This window comes from Mytilus galloprovincialis, chromosome 14, assembly GCF_965363235.1.
Source record: "Mytilus galloprovincialis chromosome 14, xbMytGall1.hap1.1, whole genome shotgun sequence".
Classification (NCBI taxonomy): Eukaryota; Metazoa; Mollusca; class Bivalvia; order Mytilida; family Mytilidae; genus Mytilus; species Mytilus galloprovincialis.
The window spans coordinates 21,633,982-21,658,661 of NC_134851.1; positions in this window are offsets into that span (position 1 = coordinate 21,633,982).

Consider the following 24,680-nt stretch of genomic DNA (forward strand, 5'->3'; position numbering starts at 1 on the left):
ATACCCAAATGATGATTGTGGCCAAGTTTGGTTAAATTTGGCACTGTAGTTTCAGAGAAGATTTTTTAAAAGAATACTAAAATTTTAGAAAAATGGTTAAAAATTGACTATAAAGGGCAATAACTCCTTAATGGGTCAACTGACAATTTTGGTCATATTGACTTATTTGTAGATCTTACTTTGCTGAACATTATTGCTGTTTAACTTTATCTCTATCTATAATAAATATTCAAGATAATAAGCAAAAACTGCAAAATTTCCTTAAAATTACTAATTCATGGGCAGCAACCCAACAACGGGTTGTCCGATTTGTCTGAAAATATCAGGCCAAATAGATCTTACCCTAATAGATTATTTTACCCCTATGTTCTATTTTTTGGCCATGGTGGCCATCTTGGTTGGTTGGCAGGGTCACGCCACACATTTTTAAACTAGATACCCCAATGATGATTGTGGCCAAGTTTGGATTAATTTGGCCCAGTAGTTTCAGAGGAGAAGATGTTTGTAAAAGATTACTAAGATTTACGAAAAATGGTTAAAAATTGACTATAAAGGGCAATAACTCCTAAAGGGGTCAACTGACCATTTCGGTCATGTTGACTTATTTGTAAATCTTACTTTGCTGAACATTATTGCTTTTTACAGTTTATCTCTATCTATAATAATATTCAAGATAATAACCAAAAACTGCCAAATTTCTTTAAAATTACTAATTCAGGGGCAGAAACCCAACAACGGATTGTCGGATTAGTCTGAAAATTTCAGGGCAGATAGATCTTGACCTAATAGATTATTTTACCCAATGTCAGATTTGCTCTAAATGCTTTGGTTTTTGAGTTGTAAGCCAAAATCTACATTTTACCCCTATGTTCTTTTTTTAGCCATGATGGCCATCTTGGTTGGTAGGCCGGGTCATCGGACACATTTTTTAAACTAGATACCCTAATGATGATTGTGGCCAAGTTTGGTTTAATTTGGCCCAGTAGTTTCAGAGAAGATTTTGTAAAAGTAATGACGACGGACAACGACGGACGACGGACGCAAAGTGATGGGAAAAGCTCACTTGGCCCTTCGGGCTAGGTGAGCTGAAAAGCTACATTTCTTGATTTTAAGTCATTTCGTCATAATTTTTGAAGTGATAATTCATTTAAAATACAATATTTATGGCACCCTCAACGGAGTTGGGGTGACATATTGTTATTGTTCGTTTCTTTTTGTCTTATTATTAGGTCTTTCCACTTTTCTGTGGAAAGACCTATTGTTTTTCTTCTGATTATTTTTTTTTTCTTCCGCCAAATTTTGTTCTTGCGATAAACATTTGTTTCGCAATATGTGGCTTAGATATTTGGTATATGATATCGAACAGTTTATGCGCTTTTGAAATTTACCCTGCGTAACCGAATACTTTTCATTGTAGGAGTTATCTCCCCAAACACTGTTTTCCTTGTGATCACAACTCCTTCGCAACCGTAAAAGATTACGACAAATTTATTTTATAAAATTGCTCGTTATATCCTTCGCATGATTTGTCCAATTTCGACTGAAGCAATATGAACGCTCCATATGAGATTTATTTCCCTTTTTGTATTTGAAATTTTGAAATGTATTTTAAACTGGAACACCATAAGTGATAGAGACCTAGGATCTTTTGATTTGAGGTCCTTGGTCCAAAAAAATGAAAATTAGCTCAAGGTCAAAGGTCAAGGTCATATTCTTATTTTTGAATTTGTCTTATTTTCACTCATTTCATTTACCTTATAAGATATCGACAAATTATTTCGTATAAATTGTTAATTGCGACATGTGGTAACTAAATAATTTTAGTTGAAAGGGTGCGTAAACAATGAATGGGAGTTTTAGCCCCTATCATATCTAGAATTATGTGTAAAGTGATATAACTTATTAACCATACATATTAGAGACCAAGGGTCTTTTGATTTGAGCTCCTCAGTTTGTGACCTTGAAATTGAGGTCAAGGTCATAGGTCAATATGACGTTCTAGATTTTGACCTTTGATTTAAATTCATATCTATACATCATAAAGCCATATGAACTTACATTTTAGACTGATTTTTAATATTTCAATATCAAAAAAGATATTAACTGGTGGAAAGACCTTCGTTCACCCCTATATAATTTTTATATTTATTCTTCCACACTTTTTTGTCAATACTATTTCTCAGAATCGGCTTAAACAATATTGATGGAATTATACCATAATGTTGACCACCACATTAAATAGTGCAGTGAGGTATGGCATCATCAAGATGGCTGCCGTTACCATTGAAACGAAACAAATGTGAAAAATTTCTGTTTTTTGTTTTGGTGAACTGTTTGAATATGCTTAAACTCAGAATCATCATATTTAAATACAATGTAGGTGCCCACTATATACAGGTGTTGGATGATTTTGGCACTCATTGGACCTACTATGTTGCCATGGAAACTACACCAAATATTTCAAAAATATCAATATGCTCCAAACTTCACAGTAACGATGAGCAACATTGGAAGATGTGGAATTTGGCGTTGGAATTTCCAAAATATCTGTTGTTACCATGGAAACAATGCAAAAAGGTCAAAACTTTGAATTTTCACAGAACATTCCAGAACACCAATGTTAAGTTTATTCTAGAGACATTAAATGGTATATGATGGTAAATATGATTATGGAGGGAAAAAATTGCAGCGGATGTATGACTTTGGAATATTCTAAATGGCTGCCGTTACCGTGGGAACAGCAAAATTATGAAAAACTTTAAAATGCTTTAAATTTAATAAAGCTTATAACAAATTTTGTCTAGCTTATGTAGACTTAACTTTTGAGTTTCGAATTTTCAAAATGGCCATGGAAACAGCAAAATTTTTCTGAATGGCTGCTGCTGGCCTTGTAATGTGGGAAGGGTGCCATCCGCTATTGCTTGCAATGGCAAATCTAGTTGTATCTGTGTTCATGTTAGAAACTACAGTATTAAAGTGGTACATGACACTACAAGGAAATAACTCTATAGAATAATCAGCTGTACATTTAAATCATGTTCTATTGTTAAGAAATATAGCTTCTGACGGATTAGAATTAGTGTTTGTCAAAGTGCTATATAGGCAATGCAATTTTTCCTATACAGTTTGTGGTTCAATTTTTTTGTATCGCTCAAATTTTTTTGTCAAAGGGTTAAAATAAATATTTTGTCAAATTTTTTTGAAAAATTAAACGAACCAAATTATTATATTTTTTTTGTTCAATCTTAAAGTACTGATGATCCTGCGATACCAACTGGACTAATATTTTGAGAAAATATATATAAAGTTTTGGTTTAAAAAAAGAATGCATATTGTAAATGAAAAGACAGTATGTTTGCATATCTCATGGACAATTTCTAAATATTTGAAGATAATATTAATACCCGTACCACATATCATCTCATCGTCTTGCCATGGACAGTCAAAGTGACCGTCACACACCTGAGAATAGTCTATGCATGATGTGTCCGCACAGGTAAATTCGAAACATGGTTCTGGTTCTGTACCTGCAATTTGAAAAGTTATGTTAAAACATTTATTCTATAGTAAATGTAGAGGACTTGATGGTGCGATGGAGAGACTGTAGTCCTGTGGTCTTTTTTTAATGTATGATATGGTCTATATGGCGCTTGTTTGGTGGTTTAAATTATAAAAACGTGCAATTATCATCAAAAGTATTATCTAATTTTGCTATATACTCTCGTTGATTTACTAAAACATATGCCAATCAGTTGATAAAGGTTACAGTAGCAGACCGCTGTTCGAAATTAATGAATCGATTGAGAAAAAAATACGGGTAGCAAACTTAAACTGAGGGAAACGCATCAAATATACGAGAACTACGACATATCAGAAACACAACATTAAAAATAACACACACATAAACTAACTATGATATAGCAATGGCCATTTCCTGACTTGGTACGTATACAGGACATTTAAAAAAAAGGGTGGGTTGAACCTGGTTTTGTGGCATACCAAACCTCCCGCTTTTATGGCAATGTTAAATATTACATTAAAATGACAACATTGCCTGACAAGAGTACAATACAGGACTACAATACAAATAAATTATGTTATCCATCGCATTACAACTTTACCGTAAATTCAGAAATTATTGCGATTATTTTTTTATTGAAGACTAATGCGACTGCGTGAGTTTCGAATATTGATATTTGAAACATACACCTGTATGTAGATATTCCTGAAATCGCGATAGTTAATCTTGCATTTTTGTCCATTCTAGTAAAATCGCAATAATACATGCACGCAACAATTTCTAGATTTTCAGTACCACCAATGCACTTCGACGTAGCCATTAACAAGATAATGTCACAAAGCAACTTTTACATTTCAAAGTGTCCTAAAAAAAGAAACACGTCATCACCAAACCATTGAACTTCAGCGTGACCATCGCGGTTCGGACACGTCATCACCAAACCATTGAACTTCAACGTGACCATCGCGGTTCGGACACGTCATCACCAAACCATTGAACTTCAGCGTGACCATCGTGACGATTCGAAGTACTATTACAATTCAGATTCACGTAATGTTTTTTTTTATATCTAAACTGAATGATTTATTCCAAATGAAACCGATCTGCTACATTCAAACAATGCCAAGTATAGGTATATAATAATCACTATAATTCACATTAGTTTTACTTATAAACTATTCTATTTTATTTTAAGATGTTGAGATTATTAAATGATAAGCTCATGCAACTAGCTTTTTAATAAACAACTATTTTCGGCGTAATGACTCAAGAATTACAATTGATGAAGACATAATCTCTCAATCAGTCTTATTAAGGCCTGGATCTGGCATGTCAGTAACTGCTAGTAGTTCATTGTTAATGTATGTACCATTAATTGTCATTTTGTTTAGTGCCTTTTGTTACTTATTCTGACATTGGATTCGGACTTTATTTACACTGAGTTTTACTGTGCTTACTAATGGGTGTTTGTTTTTGTAAATTGGCTAGAGATATGAGGATGTTTGAGATTTCAAAAAAACTTGTTTAACCCCCGCCGCATGTTTGCTTCTGTCCAAAATCAGGAGCCTAAAGCTTTTGTTAGTCTGGTAATAATTGTAATTTTAGTTTCTTTTATGTATTTCAGTATGACGTCCATTATCGCTGAACTACTGCATACTTTTGGCCAGTTGAAACACGCATCCGGTTGCAGTATTGTCTCGCTGTATTGAAGACCAATTAGTGGCCTTCGACTGTATTCTGCTCTTTGGTCGGGTTGTTGTCTCTTTGACACATTCCAAATTTCCAATCTCAATTTCATTTGAATCAAAAGTTATCAATTCTTATTACAAATAGTATAAACATGATGAAGACGTCAACCATAAGGGCAAGGAAAACAACTTACGAAAAGTATAACTTATTTAAATATAATTTTTATCATACACATTTTTTTAAATTAAGAATTGCACTCTCCTTTTTGTAAATTCATTAGGGTGTAAAAGCGTTGTCCGAAGTACATTTAGTATGAAGCGGAAGCGCTTCATTTAAAACAGCCAACGCTTTCACAACCCTATGAACTTACTAAAAGAAGCATTCAATACTTATAATTACATTTTTTCGCTTTGACAATGGAAAATCGTTTTTATTATTGATTTCTTTAAATAACCTTTGCCTTTTTTGTGATAGCACGTGTCATCATGCATTTTAAACTTCATTGGGCTATGAAAGTGAATTCTTAGTTGACGACCAACCATTGTTATCCAATCAAAATAACGGATTCTTTTGAAACATACATGTAATGTTATTATAAAAAATAAGATAAAACAGGAGTTGTAGATGGATTTTTTGATACATATACTATACAAAATTGAAACATGTAATATACTCAATAGATATAAGGCGATGAGGTATAAGTGTCAATAAGACAACTTTCCATTTAAGTCACAATTTGTAAAGATGAACCATTATAGGTCAAAGTACGGTCTTCAACACGGAGCCTTGGCTCATACCGAACAACAAGATATAAGAGGCCCCAAAAATGACAAGTGTAAAAAAAAATCAAAAGGAAAAACTAACAGTCTTATACAAAAATGAGAAACAATAAACAGAAATTAACCACATCAACAAAAGACAACTACAGACACCAGACTCCTAAATTAGAACAGATGTAAACAAATACAGCGGATTACAACGTTTAAAAAGGTTCAAACCTTTATCTAAAACAATAGTGTAACATCATAACATAAACAAACACACTATCAAACCCACAAATTGAAGGGAAGTCATTCTTGATAATTTTCATACAATGACTCTTGATGAACAGTACCATTCTCCAACAAATTTGACACTGCTTGCATTTATTGTTTACGATGACCTGTTGAAATGTAGAGTCTTATTTATTTATTTTGTTTCTAGTGCCCGGGGAAAACCATCGACCGTCGATAGGAAATCTGACAATTCTAGTCAATTAAGATTGGAGTCGAGTATACCCTTACGAGCAGGGTTCCAACTCACAACCTCAGAGTTGACTGGCTGGTGATTACAGTAACAACTACTTAGACCATTCGGCCACAGAGGCCCTATGTTTAGTCGTAACATCTGATGATAATAGTCGTTTGATAATAAAACATAATAATACAATAATGATCAAAAACTGAATGCTGAAAATACTCAATATTGTACTTTAATTCGCCGTTTCAGTATCTTATAAATTCTGACTAATATTTTCAAAATTCTACACAAAAACATCATGATTGGTTACAAATGTTAAAAAAAAATCAATCAATGACGTTACGTTATTTACATTTAGGGGTATGAACAATGCAATTACCAATCGTCCTTTAGATTCTAAAAACGACCAACTCTTATATTCTGGTTACATATCATGATATGTAAAGCCTACAGTATAAGAAAGTATAAATTTCAACTTACATCCACCTTCGTCTTCCCCAGTGGTACAATCGTAAACACCATTACATAGAAAACTGAGTGGAATACACTCAGCATCGAAACAAGCAATTGCATCTTCTCCGCAAGCACCTTCAGAGAAAAAACGTTAGAAGAGTACAAATCTGTTGGGTCGAATCAGGCAACCAGAAACTAAGAAAGGAGAATTATAATTATAGTGTGATGTGATAACCTGCTTAATTCCCGTTTTACTGATGCTTTTTTGTATCAAATTTTCAAATTTCAGCATTTTTTGTTACACAAGCATTTTAATTATACACTCGTCATTGAGGAGTGAAATTCGGGGTCATAAAACAAAACGAAACGTGTATACAAATTAAAACTATTACCGCGATTTGTGTAATTCGATAACTGTAAATTAAATAATCTTCAAGTTAGGTCTCTTGCCCGAGAACTCATCTATTTCGTAATGGATTTCCTTAAGACTATACATAAAAATTAGAAGAAAAAAACACACTTGCGCTTTCTCAATAATGATTTTACAGTGTGTTGTTCTATTTTTAGGACGGACTATTTCAAAATTGTAAAATAAATTCATAAGCTCCAACTCACCATTTGGATACTTTTATGTCAAGAGAGTTTGAATTGTTTTGACAACTTCCGAAATTCTAATGTCTAACCCTTTTCAGCTGGACTAAATCACTCTTCTATTTCAAATTATTGACCCTTTTTTGTATAGAGTGTAATTTCATCCCCCTACTTGCTATTTGAGGCAAACAACATATGAAGATATAAATGTGGAAAGTGTATACAATAAAAATAAGTAACACACTGTCCACACTAGGGACTATATTCATGGACAACAAAAATCAAAGGATGATAACAGTGTTCACAAACCCTATAAAATGTACGATGGAAATCGAGTGGAGGATATTCAAGAAGTTGCTAATGTTACTTCAATCCAAATAAATGTAGACGGTTTTAATAACATTGCTGTGATGCAAACGGCATGTTGTAGATAAATAATAAAATGTTAGATACAAAAATAAACATCATGAACTTTCCATTTTATATGGCTACACTTTTCATTACATGTTGTGCTTGATATCGAAATTAGAACTGAGAAGACACTTTGAGACAAACAACATTTGTGTCGTTACGTGAATATGGAAATATAAACTTCAATTTGTGTTGCGTCCGCAGTGCATTTCTGGATTTACCTTAACAAGATACCCCTAAAGAAATTACAAAAACCTTCTTAGCTTATTATTTATGATGATCATTTCTCTGTCAACACCAATCTTAAAAGTTAAAATCCTTCTGGTTGAAGGTGTGTCCGACTTTCAATTAAATTAACATGCCGATGATTGCTGCACTACTGGTTGACAACATACAAAACATTATCCTGCCTCGATATAGTCCAACCAGATTTAAGTGATCAAATACCAACAAGCAAGCAATTGATATTCTTTTCTCGTGACAAATATATATTCCATTGATGAGTAACATTCAGAAATATAACATATTATAAACCAACGTATTTTTGAGAATACTTTATTTCGTGTTTATCCTTTCTATTAATCTACTTCGCGCCTATTCAAATTCGCGATTTCGTGATTTACGTCATGCAGAAATATCTAAGCTTTACACTTTTACGTGTTTTCATACTCTCGTATTTTTCTATAAGTGATGAGTGTGCCATAAGCTTAGAAACAGTATCCCTACTCTCACACAAATAATCTATACTTATAATTACTTACTTGAACGGTGTAAACTTGTTCCTAAGACTATTAACATTATCCATATACTTAACATATTCTATAATGTAAAATAAATATCAAATTAGGAAGTTTATCATCATGACACATTGCAAAAGAAAGAGAGTCACATATTGCCTACCTATAAAAAAAATAGGAGTTTTAAAAAGATGAGAAAGATGTCCTTACTGATTGAAATTGTAGGATGAAATAATTACTGGTAACTGTATGCCAAAGATTGCGTTTCGGGCGTTTGCATTCAAAGATTTCTTTAAAGTGTGTCAGAAGATAAATTATAGGACATACTAATACTATTATTGTAAAATACAAACATTGGTTTACACATAATTATAATATATATTATCTTGATGACATTAACAAATTTAAATGACGGAATTATTAAGAACTGGCATACAAAAAGGGGGTAAGTTAGCTATAAAACAATGTTTAACTTAGATTTTGTTTTAAAAATTCCTGTATTAAGTTATGACTATGGCAGGGTTTTTTTATTCATTTGAATGATATTGTCAATGTGACGGAGTGTTTCTAAAATAAAGCATATTGTATTGTATTGTATTGTTTGAATAAAACCTTTTTTTTTACCTTTTACTTTTGAATTTGCTTTGGAGTTCAATTGTTTTTTTGGTATACTTTCATATGATTAAACAAAACTTCAAACATATCGATATATGTAAATGCATGGTTCGCAAGAAATGTACCTTATTTTTTAAATACATCCACAATATTTTTTTACTTTAAGTACATGTTGATAGTAATATAAAATTTTATGAACACATTATTTTTTTTAAAGTTTGTCTAGAAATAGGATTGTCTCATTACGTGACATTTTACAAATAACTACTATGGATTACTTCTTATTTGTTGGATACCAATTTTATTTGGTTCCGTTAGTACAGGTGAACCACGAATTCAAATGTTCATCGAGTGACATAATTTTAATAGGCTTTGAATACAGAGATTTGCAAAACCACGAAATAAAATATCCACAAATATGTAAGCTTTCAGCAATCCACGAAAAACGACTCCGAATCAACAGTAAACATATTTACAAAACTCATATTCTGTTCAGAAATTGATTTGATTTGGAATCTTGTCACTAGTCTGATATTGACCTGGAATTATGAAATGACTTGAACATCTTTAACGTTAACTAAGGTACATTGTTCCAGGCTTATAATTTGATACGTCAGACACGCGTTTCGTCTACATAAGATTCATCAGTGACGCTTAGATCAAATAAGTTGGAAAACCAAACAAGCATAAAGTTGAAAAGCATTGAGTACCCACAATTCAAAACTGTTATGCCAAATATGAATGCGGTAATTTATGCCTGGGATAAGAAATCCTTAGTTTTTCGAACAACTCATACTTTTGCAAACAGTAAATTAATAGATAGGACCACATAATTTATATCCATGTCAACATCGAAGTTCTGACTACTGGGCACTTATATATAAACTTTATATAAACCTTCTATAAGCTTACCTTTTTATAAATATACATCATTTTTGGAAGCAGTGACGAAGACTTATACGATGTCTTCCTACTCTGACTTCTGCCTAGAACCTTTGAATTTGTTAGACTTATTTTAGAGATTTTTCATCAACAAGATCTAATTCAATAATGAAAATCTGAATTTGGATACGACTCGATATAGAGAATATACCGTATATTTGCTGGTATGTGTGTGGCATAATCACGTGCCGTATGCGCATGGTGTTGATTTATACCGTATGAAAATAAACTTCAATAATTTGAACTCACAAGTCTTATTCAAATGTACTGTTTTTATGTCCTTTTAACTGCTTATATGACGACGTGAGGGGTTTTTACGACATTGTTTATCCTTTGGAGTCTTATATTAACCTTGGTAAACACTATTATTTTATTTTTGTTGATTTTTTGTTTCGAGGTGATAAAAAATTCAGTTCGTTTCCTGGTGAAGTGTTTTCTCAAAGATACATGGCTTATAATGACAAATAAACATAATAAACACAAATCGTGCTTAAAAATATTGTTTGATACAATCTATTTTGTAGGTGTTTGCTCCGGGTTTTTTCTATTATGTTAAGTTAAATTATATTTATTTTAAACCTAAAAACATTTAAAGGCAACTTTACTATTTAAAAATATATTTTTTTTTCGATATGCTTTGCATTTTGAAATAGTTTGGCCTTGATCATCACCAAAGAGATAATTATTGTACAAATGTGCGTCTGATGCAGACAATTGGTAACAATAATGTAACTGGCAGTACATTGTTAATCATGTGCGAAGCCAATGTTTAAAAAAGGTTGTTAAGATTGAAAGGATAAAACTAAGGAGTCAGATAATGTCTGTTGATTTATATTTGTTTCAGACAATGGTTGAAATACCTCAGACAAAGTTGACCTTAAGCTTCTTTAATTGTATTCTTTTTCAGTCATATACCCCATCTGATATAAAAAAAAAACTTAAGTGTCAGGTTTAATAATTGGTCAGTTATTTTATAAAACTTGATATATCGTTTAAAACCCAATTTAAATCTAAATACATAAGTATGTCATCTTCCCTAACCATATGTATTAATATAAAAAAGAAGATGTGGTACGATTGCCAATGAGACAACTGTCCACAAGATACCAAAATGACACAGACATAAACAATTACAGGTCACCGTACGGCCCTTAACAATGAACAAAGCCCATACAACATAGTCAGCTATAAAAGGACCCGATAAAACAATGTAAAACAAAACTAACGGCCTAGTTTATATATATAAAAAAAAAAGAAAAAATGAACGAAAAACAAATATGTAACACATAAACAAACAACAACCACTGAATAACAGGCTCCTGACTTGGGACAGGCACATACTTAATTAATGTGGCGGGGTTAAACATGTTAGCGGGATCCCAACCCTCCCCTAACCTGGGATAGTGGTATAACAGTACAACATAAGAACGAACTATAAAAATCCGTCGAAAAAGGCATAACTCATCAGAAGGACAAAAACACAAGTTGACGTGGCCGGGTACTTGTACATCCCGACAAAAAAAAAGACACTAGGAACAGATCTGAGAGTACTCGCAGTTATCTGACTGCTAGTTCAAAGCCACTAACAACTAATAAAAAAATCATGCATCTAAGACTAAACTATCAATCCGTACACATCCAACATCCAATGGATTTAGTGTAAAGACGTCATAAACAGCCAGAGAAAAAACATGACCTTGTGCAATGCCACGTTACAGGTATCGACAGATTGTAGATCCATGAATGGATATATGTATATAACATATTAAGTAATATTTAGTTTGTAAGTATGTATGCAAGCTATAGAGACCTATATAATGATCCGATTGGCGAACTTGAAAGGGGGCCATTTTTCCGTTCATATGCACCGTAACGTAATGCGATTGTATTTTGTTTTTAACACAGCAAATAATTTTGATCTCATTAGTTTTTTTATTACTTTAAATGTATATATCATCGATGTATTTTGTTTAAAACAGTGTTTAAATGGCGTTTATCATAACGTTATAGGTGTTAGCACATAACGCAATATGCGTTTATCATTAACGTTTTTGCACATAATTTAATAAGTGTTTGCACTAAATATAATAGACATTTGCACATAACGAAATAGGTATTTGCACATAATAGAATACGTGCTTGCACATAACGTACCGGTAGACTCACATGAAATCTTGAATATTCTCAAAAGTGTAAACCAAAACATCGTTATTGGTAAAAAGACAATAACAATTGATATCCAACCAATGTGGTGATGTTATTTTCATATTGAGATACGAATGTGAATTAATCGAACAAAACCCATCTTTTTCACAATACATGTACTAAAATATAAATTTGACAATACATGTACTAAAGTATAAATTATTTTAAATGATAAGGATGTTCTGGTAACTAACAGAAAACCCTGGCCGTTTTTGGCACAACTTTTTTGATCTTTTGGTCCTCGATGCTGTTCGACTTTGTGCTTGTTTCGGCTTTCAAACTTTTGTATCTGGGCATCACTAGTAGATCTTGTGTGGATAAAATGCACTTCTGGCGTATTAAAATGTTCAACTTGTTGCCTTTTGTTGGCTGTTGTTCGTGTGTTTCTTTGTCAATTATATTCTCCAATTTATTTATATTGTAGTCCTGTAGTGTTGAGTTGTCATCTTAATGTTATATTTCACATGGCTATAAAAGGGGAGGTTTGGCATGCCACAAAACCAGGTTTAACCCGCCATTTTTTTCTTTAAAAATGTCCTGTACCAAGTCAGGAATATGGCCATTGTTATATTATAGTTCGTTTCTGTATATGTTACATTTTAACGTTGCGTCGTTTGTTTTCTCTTATTTTTGAGTGTAAATTCACATTGCGATAAGACGTGTCACGGTACTTGTCTATCCCAAATTCATGTATTTGGTTTTGATGTTATATTTGTTATTCTCGTTGGATTTTGTCTGTTGCTTGGTCCGTTTCTGTGTGTGTTACATTGTAGTGTTGTGTCGTTTTTCTCCTCTTATGTTTAATGCGTTTCCCTCAGTTTTAGTTTGTTACCCCGATTTTGTTTTTTGTCCATGGATTTATGAGTTTGAACATCGGTATACTACTGTTGCCTTTATTTGACAATACATGTACTAAAATATATCTCTAAGTTGACTATTTGTCTATTTCTCATATATGCATTACGTTAAATTATGTCCCCTTACATTATCAATTTAGCTGTATTGTGCTTTTCAGGGTCAGAAAATACAAAAAAAAATGAATAAACTATGTAATATTGCTGATAAAAAATCATAATCACATTCTCTGTAAATAAAATGTCTTGTCAATGAAAATGAAACCCCTATTGCAATCTCTATTACAGCTAAATATGAGGGTTAATTGAATACGTAAGGACCCCATAACCTCTTACTAGTTCATAAAAGGATCATACTGGTGTCATTTTACAACAAAACTGCAAATCAAACCTAAAGAAAACTAGTATAGCTGTACTTGTGTGGAGAAAAATAAGAAATTATGCACTTTATTCATCTCAGTGAAAATAGTAGGACGTACAGGCAACTAAAATATGTCGCGTCTCAGATTCCAGTTGTTGCACATGTGTCAGACACTGCGAACACTTATGATTAAAAATGTATTGCAAGTTACTTAAAAATAATGAAGTTCTAATTTCTAGGTAAATTCTTACAATATTACCCACAGATCAGACAAAGTTTGCTGAATCAGCAATTTTCACTCCCAGGGGTGGAATTTAAGATCTGTTTTTATTCTAGTTGCCCTTAATCAACTTGTTATTGATAAACTTACAAATTTCAATTTGAATATGTATCATGACCGTTTACTTTTTTTTGATATCTTTGATAACCTAAGGCCACTAGTTCTTTTATGCCTTTTATCATGCAGTGAATACAAAATTTAAAAAAAAAACTGAAAAATTCATTTTTACCTGTAGGTTAAAATATTTTATATTTTCTACACCTGATTCATCCCTCAGTTTGGGAAAGTATGTTCAGTTGATACTGTATTTTTTGTCCAATCACACTGTCCGGATACATTGACTTAAGAAGGGTACACAGAGTAGCAGCCTAAATTTGGGAATGCAAATACTATAGCTACCCTGCTACCTTAATGTGACTGTCATACAAAGGAGAAAGTTAGCTAGCTTTAAAACCAGGTTTTTTCCACAATTGCCAAGTCAGGAGTATGACAGTTGTTCCAATCGTTTGATGTGCTTGAGTTTGGAATAACCCTCCAAGTTGGTTATTTTTGTTATATTTCTTTTTATAATATACATTAAAGTCGTATATATATGAAGTCGAGGAGTATTTTTCCTAAATTTGATCATACAACGATATTTCAACTACGCATGCAATTCATAAAACATTTGGTAATAAAAAGATTTATGTGAAGTGACATCATGTCGAATTTTTTTTAAATAGTAGACTGCAAATTAAAAAAAAACACATTAAACTTAAGGCGAAAGTAATATTTGTTATTCTTTCTTGTACATTATCATCAATTATTAAATTGATTTGTAATCTCTTAAAACAGAAAAATAGGTTGATGGATTGCACTTTTACTCCAGTATCATAAGCTTGAACTAATACCTTTAATCATTTTGACAATGCTCGTTTATCATGGTTTATTCATGAAGTGATGTAATTGTATATTATTATAATTGTAACCTGTTTTCGAAAATTGATTGCCGTGATGATCACAAAAACATCTAATTTAAATCAAATATTTCACTTAAGATTGTGATTTTGTAAATATTGCTGGTATTTTTATTGATTATCTTGTTAAAAGATAAATTTCCGGCTATTTTGATATTAACGAGCAACCTTGTTTGTGATATGTTTAGAAATTGTTTGTTTAATCATAACAAACTGTGTAATGATATAAATATCAGTGACAATACACCTACGATATAAAATTGCTGTTATTAGGAATACATGTATGCATAATGGCCATAATTTTATTGTTTTAACAGGATACCTTAACAGTCCTCAGTAAAGGATATATTTAAACTCCGCAGTCTACTTTTAATTGGAATAAGTGTCTTAATATTATCCACAACTCACCCCATACTAACTAAACGAAATGGATACAACGAGAAAAAGCCGACAACAAATCATTAGGGCCTTTTTTCAATTCAGTTATGAACATTTGTTAATTCGGTGCCTTATATAGCTGAATATGTAGAATGGGATTTGTTCATTGTTGAAGGCCGGGGTTGTTCATTTCTGTGTCGTTTTGTCTCTTGTGGAGAGTTGTCTCATTCGCAACATGACACATTTTTTTTTATGGTTGATGAAATTCTGAATAATGAAGAACTGTGATGAAACGAATCACTAATCAACAATTGTAATGTGCTTGGAGGAAATTAATCATAACAAAGTGAGATTGAATAATCTTTTATTATTAATTGCAATTGAAAATTCGTTAATACATTAAAAAAATAATATTTTCGGATACATATTGCGCTATATTTCAATTGGTGGATGAAAGGATTAATAAGATACTAAATGATTAATATATTAAACAAAATTCACATTAATACCTTATAAGTCGGATAATAAGCATTAAGTAAACATTAAACATAACCATTTTTTTTTTGTTAACTGACCTGGAACAATATCTAAAATTTCATATTCTGTGAAATGACTATTTAAAAATGGCCAAAACATAAGCACGTGTTTTCAATAACTAACAATATCTAATCGTATTTCGAACAAAGATCATCGGAATCATAAATTCAAAAGTAGCATTCGGAGAATTGAAAGTTTAGCAAAGATTCAATTTTTTTATTGATTAAATATGATGAATGTTATTGTAAAATTCATGTTACGGTTAACATTTAATAATTCTAAAATATTTGTAAAGTGTTTTGTTCCTGCGACGAACATTTGCTATATTACCATGTTATGTACATGTATGACATATTGTTCGAATTGATTCACAGGAAATGGTGTTAAATATGTGCAAATATAATGAGGTAGTAAATCCAAAACATCATGAAGATATGAACACTTGCTACCTCATAAATGTGCAAATACAATGATAATGATAAAAATAGGAAATTTAACATTTGCATAGATAAACGTTATACTGTGGATTCATTGTTATTCGTTGGATATCAATTTTCGTGGGTACAGTGGAACCACGAATTGAAATGTTCAACGAATTACAAATTTTCTATAGGTTTTGAATGCAGAGATTTGCAAAACCATGAAATACAAAATATCCAAGAAAATGCAAGTTTTCCGTCTCAATCCACGAAAATTGATATCCACGAAAATGAATGAATCCACAGTACATGTAGTATATATAGAGTTACAAGAGAACTAAAACAAATTAAGGAATACACATTATATTATATATTCAGTCCTTTTTCGATTGTGATATTTTAAGTAATCACATATAATGCTTCAACTACACAAATTCCAAATACCATGATGCTCAATCTAACACTAGCTGCACCTGAAATTTTTATTTTTAGAATATTAGGACGTTTAGTACAATTAAATACCTAAATGAAGGAAAAATCGTAGAACTCTACGTTATACTATAATAATTATTTATCTCGTTATATTGGCAATACACAATCAGCTGTAAACCATTTCTTTATATCGAAGTTTGTAAAGTGTCCAATGACTAGATAAATCTACTAGAAAATTATACACGTTGATGCAACCACTGATGGAGGTGAAAGATGTTCATTATGAGCTTTAAAAAATATACTTCAACCACTGTTTTTTTCTAAAAATGTCCGATACCAAATCAGAAATGTGGCAGTTGTTATCAAATAGTCCGTTTCTATGTATGTTGGTGTTTGTTTCTATGTATGTTGGTGTTTGTTTTTGTTGCAGTTCATTGTTTCTGTTGTTCCGTTGTTTTCCTCTAATAGTTGGTTTAAGTTTGTAACCTAGATTCGTATTCGCTTAGTCGATATATGACTATTCAACATAGTATACTACTGGGGCCGTTATCTATATGAAAAATAAAAATCATTAACAATTATTCACTCATTGTTGGGTTTGCATGTGCTTGTTTTTATTTTTTTTTATTTTAGTGTTGCTTTTAAGTTTTGCATTTTAGTGTTATCTTAGTGTTGTGTTTATGTTGTGTCGTTGTTCTCCTCTTATATTTAATGTGTTTTCCTAAGTTTTTGTTTTTAACTCGGATTTTTTTTTTCAATTGATTAATAAATTTCGAACAGCGGTATTCTACTGTTGCCTTTATTTACTATTTATCTCAAATATAAATGAATTATAACAATAACAGTTTTCGTTACTTACCGGAGCATCCATTTAAATAGTCTCTGATGATATCTAATCCACATTCTTAAATTTAAAGAAAAATTAACAATAATGTGAGAAAAAAAGGCATTATAACTACTGTGGATTTTCCTCTGAGTTCGGTATTTTTGTGATTTTACTTTTTAATTATTATTCGCCGGATACTAATTGTCGTGGATACAGATGAACCACGAAATTAATATTCAATGAAATACAAATGTTCTATAAGATAATATGCAGATTCTGGCAAAACCACGAAATCAAATACCCACAAACACGCATTTTTTTTTTTTCAATCCACGAAAATTGGTTCCCACGAAAATGAATGAATTCACAGTATATAGCTTTTAGATATACATTGTAGAATTTCTGAGGTTTTCAAAAAAAAAGAAGGAATATTTAGAACGATACAAATATGATCATAACCGACATAAATTCCTTTTCATCATGGATTACTTATCATCATTTTATAGGTGTAACATGACGGGTGTCTCAATGTTCCTTTGGTATCCGTTGCCTGTCTTTTGAACAGCTAGACCCATTGCCATTACCCTATGGCAAGCTCTCTTCACGCAGAGTTTAGGAAAATTATCAATGATTTTCAAGAGACTACCACATATCGGTCATTATTATTATAGTTAAAACAAAATTAAATCTGAACATTTTTCAAATGCTTTTAAAATCTTTTGGAAAGGATGGAACAATAGTACAGAAAAATTCAATGATTTACAAGAAACCTGGGATGAAACCAAAAGTAAAGCAAAATTTAACATTTGATGTTAGTTAAATATTTAATCGCTTATCTAACGAAAATCACATCTAACAACTAGAAAAATACTGAGCATTCAAATTGGTAAAGGAAAGATTATCAATATTAGAGTAAAGAAAAGATATTGATACAAATTTGACAGAATATGCGAAAATTAGAGAAAAAAATTGGTAGAAAAAAAGCGAAAATCTACGACATAATTTATCAATGAAAAACAGTCAGAACAAACTGTGTAATATGTAATCGTATGAAAACAAAAAATGGTGAGTATAAATATAATATTGATTCGATATTAAAAGAACAAGTACAATTTTACTCCACATTTTTTACTTCTGAATAATCGGACAAACAGGGTGGTTAAAAGGCTTGGTCAATTTCATTATAAATAAGGTAAAAATAGTAAATCTCATCATAAATATGTTCTTATGTTTTTACATTTGAGTGTTGAAGGAGAAAATACTAAAATCTCGAGACTCACCTTACTTAACACCGATTATAAAATCATAGCAAAACTCCTTGCACTGAGATTTAAAAAAGTCTTACCAAACATATTACATCCAGATCAAAAAGGATTTGTGAAAGGAAGAAATATCACTGATGGTTATAGATTGATTCCAGATAGATAGACAAAGAGGACGAAGATGGAATAATTTTATTTCTCAACTAACAAAATGCCTTTGATAGGGTTGAAAAGAATTGGATGGATTTTGTATTAGAAAAGTTTAAATTTTTGGGAAAACTTTAGACGAGTATCAAAAAGTTACTTTATGATGATCTTACTTTATAAAAAAAACGAATGCACATGTTTCGAAACATTTCGAGAACTCGTTTGTCTGATAGCATCCCTTACATACATTCAACAGAACCAATGACATGTGCAATTTGAGGTTACAAGGACAACGAAGGGATTCAGATACCTGATGATGAGAGGATTAAAGTATTGAAACCAAATTATGCATGCAATTATGTTTGCTGATGACACTTTATTATTAAATAAAAAATAAGAAATCAATATGAAAACCTTTTGATGTCCCAATACTATATGAAAAATCTTTGGGATATACAAATATTTTCGACAAAACGAAAAAATACTTAGAATATCTCTCAGTATAAGTTATTTTGTTAATATCGTTTTTTCGTGAAGTTAGGTTAATCAAGATTTAAAGCATGTAGATTATTTCTTGTCATTGACCTCCAACTTAGGTTGCAATTGCATAAACAGAATGTGACCATTGACATTTGTAAATCCATTGGTTTATTTCCTTTAATTTTATGTTTTTGTTTTAATTCAATTTTGCACAGTCACCATAAACAATACGATGTCAGTCTTGATACCATTTACTAGGATCACATTGAACTAGAAAGTAAAGTCTGCCTAATATGTCAGATTTTTCATATTCAAACCCGGTTCGTGTTTTTCAAAAAATGTAATAGGAAATATCTGACACAGCAGATCCGTAAATTGATAAAATTATTGACAGACACGGCATATAATATGTAAATTATTTCTTGTTATTTATACCTATAGACCTTTAGGCTTTTCAGCCCACTCGATCCATCAACCGAACCTATCCCCTTACATAGAATGTCTTGGCAAGTTTTTGCAGAACTATTGATCTTTTATTTCCAATTTCCTAAAAATAGTTTACTGGAGTTACCGGGCTTATCAATTTTTACAACTGACTAGTGTCTTATAAATGAACATGCCTTCCAATTGCTAGGCGTGTGATTGGCTTAGTAGGTTTTATTTTAACTACATCAAACGGTAACAAATATCTCATTGTGCCATTAATCTGTATAATTGTGGTGTTAAGGATGTACCTAGGTGATGTTTGTGAATGGTGTCTGATTTCTTTTCTTTAATTTGAGACCAAAATAATAGCAATGCAAATATAAGGCAAAAGCAGCTTCAATGAACAAAATAAAAGTTCTCTAATTTAATGTTGCAGCACGTATGTTTATCATATGAAGTTCTAATTCTAATAACTTATTAAGTACCTTTTGGCTTCATTGTCGTCTGTGTTGTTGCCATCTGTGTTGTTGTTCTCTGTTCTGTTGTCGATTGAGTTGTAGCACCTACTGTTGTCGATAGTGTTGTTGTTGTAGCCTCTGTTGTCGAGAGTGTCGTCGTAGATAGTGTTGTAGTTGTTGGTTGTGTTGTTGTAGTTGTTGGTTGTGTTGTTGTTGTTGGTGGTGCTACTGTTGTCGTGACAGGTTGCGTTGTGAGAGCTTAATGATAAATAAAAGTGTTCATCATATAAAATAAACATCTCTTTACGAGTAAATGTAATGAAAAATTTGATAACTAACCTGGGAACTGTATATCCGATGGGAAATGAATCTGATTTTCAGTATAAAATTTATGAAATCACGGAACACCGGAGACTTGCCGAGATTTATAGATATATATGTTCCTGAACAAACTGACTTGTTTTAGCTCATTCACAGTGTATGTGGATTCCTATTTAAGTGTTTTTCTTTAAGATGAAAGTTCTTTTATTCGCAGGGAACCAATTGTCGGAGTTTTCATGGATGACTTTATCCACGAATTAAAGAGTTCAATGAAAAGTAACAACTTTTGTCCAAATTAAGACAAGGAAAGATCCCGATACATGTGGTTTGACTACCAATATGATCTAGAGAATACATTGAATATCGGCAAATCTGAGAATACTAAAATAGTAGTCAAAGAAAAAAAGCTCTATAAACTAAACCAGCAGGCAAGAGTATACCCATTTAATCTTTAAATCCTAAACTGTACAATTTTTTCATCTTTTAATTATCATAAACAAATATTATTGATCGATGAAAGTCAGATTTCCGGTGATGATATGTTATGATAAAGTGTTCATTATAATATACCCTTGTTATTCTCGTACGGCTTGCATTTGAATTTATTTTACAATTTTTAGATACATTGATATTAGTTGTGTCTGTGTTTTATTAATAGAGAATGTTATTGTATTGTTTATGTGTGATGTATGCAGATCCTAAAACATGATTGATTCTATCACAACGAAATATATTGTTATCATACCACATATTGCTTCTGTTTCATCATCTTGGCCAGGACAATCGGGGTTTCCATTACAAAATAACGCATCGTCTATGCACTTTCCACCGATGCATCTAAATCCACCATTAGAACATTCACCTATAAATATATAATATGGTATTAAAGATGTCATTTTTATCATTGCTGAATACATGTGAAGACTAACTGTTCAATCCTAAAAGCGTTATTTTAGTATTTGAATGCATAATTACAGATAAAGACCATGTAAGTTTCTATGGCAGTTAAAGACCTCGATTTCGAATTTAAATATTCTATATATATGACATCATTCTTTTCAATTTGAACTGAAATCGCTTCTACTATATTTGCAGAGCGATTACAAAGACAACGTTACATGCTATATATACACAACAGCCCGGTCTGATTTTGCTTTTTCCACCGGCCCACCGTGGACAGCCCACCCGTGCCCACTCTAGCTATAATCTCTTTTCTTGTAAAAATTATTGATTATAATAGCTTATCTGCATTTTTCAATTGATTGTACTTGCAAGTCTTTTGATTAAACAAAAGAAATTGCATGCCCACTCCTATAGGTGGGCAGAGTGGACAAGCTACAAATTTTGCCCAACTGGTGTCCACTCACACTCTGGACGGGTGGACAAAGCAAAATCCACCTGAACTGTAGTGTATGTATATGACATCATTCTAATCTACTTAAAATGAATTCGTTTGTTCTACATTAAAGAGATAATTATAAAGGCAACCCATAAAGGCTATATATATGTATATGACATCATTTTAATCTTCTTAAACTGAAATCGTTTGTTCTACATCAAAGAGACAATTAAAAAGACAACCCATAAAGGCTATACATATGTATATGACATCGTTCTAATCTACTTAAATTGAAATCGTGTGTTCTACATTAAAGAGACAATTATAAAGGCAACCCATAAAGGCTATATATATGTATATGACAGCGTTCTAATCTACTTAAACTGAAATCGTTTGTTCTACATCAAAGAGACAATTAAAAAGACAACCCATAAAGGCTATATATATGTATATGACATCGTTCTAATCTACTTTAACTGATATCGTTTGTTCTACATTAAAGAGACAAGTATAAAGACAACACATAAAGGCTATTTATGTATATGACATCATTTTAGTTTACTTAAACTGAAATCGTTTGTTCTACATTAAAGAGACAATTATAAAGACAACACATAAAGGTTATATTTGTATATGACATCATTCTAATCTTCTTAAACTGAAATCGTTTGTTCTACATTAAAGAGACAATTATAAAGACAACACATAAAGGTTATATTTGTATATGACATCATTCTAATCTTCTTAAACTGAAATCGTTTGTTCTACATTAAAGATACAATTATAAAGACAACACATAAAGGTTATATTTGTATATGACATCATTAACTAAAGCTTAAATCACTTGTTTTATGATAAAGAAAAAAACATGGCGGACATAATAACAGTTGTGAAAAATGTTGAGTGATAAAAAGGCATTAACGCATGATATAGACAGTTTTATGAAGCTGATATTGTTGTGGAATAAATATCTTGTATTGTGGTGGTAACTGGGATGTCAAACAACCCAAATTCTAGACCCAAACGAACTAGACCCTCAGAAGGTGAGACACCCCGCCCTGATTGTAAACAAACAAAAATGGCTAGTACAGACAGTCTTGAAAGTTCGATCAAACTACTAGTTAATAGTGTGAAAGAAATAAAAGAAGGACAAGATAGTATGAAGAGAATGTTTGAATCAAAAATTGATAGACTTAGAAATGATGTTTTGACCACAATAGATGAAAAAATGAAAGCATTAAAAACTGATATTGATTTAGATATAGCAGGAGAATCCACACGAATAGACGAGTTAGTTAATACAGTTCAGATTCTTTCTTCACGATTTAATTACATTGAAATAAATCCAGATAACTTAATTGCCCAAGGCCCAAATCCGTCGTTTAATGATCAAAACAATCCGTTAAACAATAATGAAGTAACGGTGATAGTAAAAAAATCTACCGCACTCGGACGAAGAGAATTTAACGGATAAAATGAACGAAGTTATTAGTATATTGGGTGAAGATGTGTCATTTAGTGTAAAGATAGCCGCAATAACGCGCCTAAAGCAAAGGATATCCAGTAAACCAGGACTTGTGAAGGTCAGTCTCCAAAACGCACAACCAAAAAATAAAGATACTACGAAACAAGCACAAGCTGAAAAACGACGATCATTTTAATAACATTATCATTCAAAGTGCAAAATCTAGAGTTGAAAGGTTATTGGAAACAAACACGCGTATGATACTTTGAGAACTCCAACAAGGGAACGCATACAGAATGACGGGAAACGGGCGTATACTGCGAAAAGGAAATGACGGAACGAATGACAACGGCGGCAACCCAACAGAAAATATGGATGCGCAAAACTCGCAAGGCGGCGTGCAGAAATAGGATATAACCCGACGCAATGGTGTTATTAAACTCGGACATTTCAACGCTTGCGGATAGACACAGAAAAACAATTTATTAAGAAAAAACATTGTTCATAGCATCGATGCTGACATTTTTAGTGTATGCGAAACACACCTGAAATCTACTGACAATTTACAAGTAGACGGGTATACATGGAAAGGATTAAACAGACATTGCATTCATCGAAATGCTCCAAAAGGTTTCGGGTGGAGTCGGACTCCTAATAAACAATGGATACTGAACGAATATAACTGCGAATTGATTGACGGTAGCTTTGAAGGAATATTTTGTGTTTTGGTTTACATCAAAATCTACAAATTTCACCTTTACGGTACTTTCATGTTATTTACCGCCTGAAACCTCCATTTGGGGCAGAGATTCACAAGGTTTTTTTGCTCAGGTTCTAACAAATATTTATGACCAATCTGAGAGCGATATAATTATTCTATGCGGTGATTTCAATTCTCGAATAGGAAACCTAAAAGACTACTCTGAATTTGACTGTATTCCTACTAAAAATCAACATGGGAAATCCTTCATAGAATTTTTAAATGAGTCGAAAATATGTGTTTTGAACGGAAGGTATGACCCTGTACCTGATGACTTCACTTGTGTTTCAGGTAGAAGGAAATCAGTAGTGGACTATATTTGCGTTCCGCATGACGCTCTAAAACTGATAAAGTCATTTCAAGTTATTACTGCATGATCAATAGTTGAAAATTTCGATCTTTTTGAGTTTCTTGAAGAAAGAAGTAAAGTTCCTGATAATTCCGTTATATTAACAGAATTCAAAACCTACGAGGAAGCTAACGAATCCTACCAAGTTACGAGTTCTCTGCCAAAACGATACAAATTATACTCAATACCAAATGATTTTCTAGCGTAGGACATCGTAAAACCGCTTTG